The following is a 3,502-nucleotide window of genomic DNA, read 5'->3' as shown; positions in this document are numbered from 1 at the left end:
CTTAGGCTTCGAATGGCAAGTAATTCTAGTGATTAGGAAACGATTGATGTAATGTGGTTTTAAAAAAAACATAGAGCAAAATGGAGTTGAAATTGGGATTGGATCATTTTTCCCATCTGTCCTGGGAACACTGATGGTAGACCTAAGAGCATATTCTGCTGTAGAAAACTAACAATCACTAAAAATATAATTTTTTTGTACTCTCCAATGTTACCAGCAAGTTCTGTATATGTCATCCTTTTGCTAAATATCTACATTCTGAAACATTCACCTATTAGCTTCTCAATGCTTTGGAAAGAAATTATTTTATCCTGACTTTCTTTTCTCAGTTTCTTAGCTAGGTTTTATCAAAGTAGACCTTGTGTTTTTCACAACAGGAGACTAAATTTCTCGTAGATTTTAATGATTTACCTCACCCCCAAACATCTGGAAAATCCTGTAAATTTGGGGGGGATTATTTTTTCTTTCTATTTTTTTTTTTTTTTTTTTTGCGGTACGCAGGCCTCTCACCGCTGTGGCCTCTCCCGTTGCGGAGCACAGGCTCCGGACGCACAGGCTCAGTGGCCATGGCTCACGGGCCCAGCCGCTCCACGGCATGTGGGATCTTCCCGGACCGGGGCACGAACCCGCGTCCCCTGCATCGGCAGGCGGACTCTCAACCACTGCGCCACCAGGGAAGCCCTTCTTTCTATTTTTGTTTGTGTTTCAACCTGTCAGAATGCTCAGTATGAAGGACTGTGAGGTGAGCTTTTGTTTTGGGAAAACTACTTAAAATTTGAGCTAGACCAGAGAGCAACTTCGCCTGGAAACAGGGTCTTCAGCTAAGTGTAGACACTTAACATATTTTAACTGTGATACTGAATCACTGTGACCATCTTCTCCAAAATGAAAATCATTGACTAAAAGAGGCTTATTCTAATGTTCAGGGCTACCACAGTGATGGACTGGTACTGACTACCCTACCTGACATACCGTTTTGAGAAACTGTGGCTGAACTCATGTTACAGAAAAATCAGTCAGTATGTGGCAGATATGTTGTGGGGAACCTTAGTAATTTAGTAGAAATCAAAGATATTTTATGTATGTACTTATTTTTAATTTTTAAAATTTTGTTATACAATTTTTAAAGGTTACTTTCCACTTACAGTTATTACAAAATATTCGCTATATTCCCCGTGCTGTACAACACATCCCTGAGCCTATCTTACACCCAGTAGTTTATACCTCCCCCTCCCCCTCCCCTATACGGCTCCTCCCTCTCCCCCACCCCTCCCCCAACCACTAGTTTGTTCTCTATAGCTGTGAGTCTGCTTCTTTTTTGTTCTATTCAGTAGTTTGTCATATTTTTTAGATTCCACATATAAGTGATATCATACAGTATTTGCCTTTCTCTGTCTGACTTATTTCACTTAGCGTAATGCCTTCCAAGTCCATCCATGTTGCTGCAAATGGCAAAATTTTGTTGTTTTTTTCTTGCTGAGTAGTATCCCATTATATATATATATATATATATATATATATATATATATCTCACATCCTCTTTATCCATTCATCTGTTGATGGGCGCTTCCTTACTCTGGCAATTGTAAATAATGCTTCTGTGAACATTGGGGTGTATACCTCTCTCTGAACTAGTGTCTTTGGTTTTTTTAGATATATACCTTGGAGTGGAATTGCTCAGCCCTATGGTAGCATGTTAGATTGATATTGGGAGCCTGATGACACTTCATAAAGTGTAACGGCATTTAGTTTAGAACAATGATTTACTTTAGCAATTCAGACCCATTCAGACCCGGGTCTATTTGTATATTCATCTCCATCACCACACCCTGATTTTTTTTTTTAAACATCTTTATTGGAGTATAATTGCTTTAAAAATATGGAACACTTCACGAATTTGCGTGACATCCTTGCACAGGGGCCATGCTAATCTTCTCTGTATCATTCCAATTTTAGTATCTGTGCTGCCGAAGCAAGCACCACACCCTGATTCTAAACAGCAGAGTCACTGAGACATACTGGGAGGCACTCCAAAGCATCCAAGTGCTTTTTAAATTTAATCGAATGATAAAGCTTGAATGAGATGGTTTGGAACATTTTAAAGTATCTCCACGTGTTTTCTAAACCTGAGGTCCCATGGAGTATTTCCCAGATATAGCGGTCATGAGTGAAGTTTAAGTCAGCCCCGAAACTTTTGAAAACCATTTCTATATTTTAAGGTAGCTTTCTGCATTATGATTCTCTCTTCTCCAAGTTCGAGGCCAGGACTTCACCTCTCTGTCTCCTTTGCAGGTGAGACACAGCCATGCAACCTAGGTCCCAACAATCAGATGGAACAAGATGATGACTTCCCCGTAGCAGAGAGCACCCTGTAGTGAGGAAAGAGGCCTTCCTCACTTTGCTGACCTGTGTCAAGGAATGTGGCACAGGGGCATTGAGCTATCAGATGTAGCAGGGACAGAGGTCCTAGAAGTAGCTTTCCAAGTTTCTATGCTCATCTTCCCAGGGAAGGGGTACACTGTGTCTGTGGAAGTAGTATTATGCCTGCAAGCGTTCCAGTGGCATATTTGGATTTTTTCCTGATGGTGTAGCTTCTGAGTCTAATTTATTGGACCTTATGCAGATTAATGAACTCCAGAGTATGACAAATTTGTTTAGTGCTCAAACTAGCTGGAGTAGACTCTGTTGTTTGCAATTAAGAACCCTTACCAAGGCAGAAATTGGGATCAGAAGTGATTGTAAGCAATAGACCTTCAAGGAAATAGGAATCTGTACATTTACTGTTGAGTCTGATTCATTTTGCAAACAAAAAAACAAGAATAATCCACTTGTTATTAGTGAATGGAGCTTTGGCAGCCCACAGTGAAAAGTGGCAAAACAGTTGAGAAAATTATTACTATAGTCACCTGGAATTATGCGTCCATGGAAGGAAAAATACCTTACCCTAAAACCTTATCAAGGCCATGAAGAACACTAAGGCTGCAGAGTGGAAAGAGTCTTTAAACTGCACTAGAGAATAGAAGGAAAGAGAATGACTATCTCAGACTACTAAATTCCAGCCTCAGGATGTGATCAGACCAAGGGAATGCTCAAAAAAAATCCTTCAACTAATCCATTAGGAAAAGGCTATCTTCTGACATTGGGTTTCTCTTGCTATCATAAAGATGCTGATCACTAATGATATCATAACTAAACTAATTGATGTTCATAATACTTTTCTCTCTAAGCTACAACTTTGCAGCAGGAATTATTTTTAAGATACATTTCTGCCTCAGTCTAACAAAAGAACTAATTAAGTTCACAAAATTAGACTTTGCTTCAAGTTTGTGGTTTTCTTTCCTTTTTCTTTGAAGCCTATTTTCACATTATTCCAATAGTCAGAATGTAGACATGCAAAGTTATTTCTTCATGGACATAAAATTTAATAATGTGACAAGAGAAGAAATCTTTTAATTAAATAGGTGTCTGCTTTGGTAAGTGCTAAATGGTCAAGCTGTCTTGT

General features: G+C 39.1%; 1 non-coding gene across 1 annotated transcript; it reads right to left on the bottom strand.

Annotated features, from left to right (window-relative positions):
- Positions 1 to 1,873: 1,873 nt before the first annotated feature.
- On the bottom strand, positions 1,874 to 1,980 carry LOC115802870 (U6 spliceosomal RNA). Its single transcript, XR_004023449.1, has one exon. It is a non-coding gene; the product is annotated as a U6 spliceosomal RNA (small nuclear RNA).
- Positions 1,981 to 3,502: the final 1,522 nt, after the last annotated feature.

Source organism: Delphinapterus leucas, chromosome 11, assembly GCF_059928025.1.
Source record: "Delphinapterus leucas isolate spDelLeu-1000000601 "Yukka" chromosome 11, BTC_Dleu_Yukka2, whole genome shotgun sequence".
NCBI lineage: Eukaryota > Metazoa > Chordata > Mammalia > Artiodactyla > Monodontidae > Delphinapterus > Delphinapterus leucas.
Note: the sequence above shows the minus strand (reverse complement) of the source record. Positions and strands in the feature narration are given on the sequence as shown.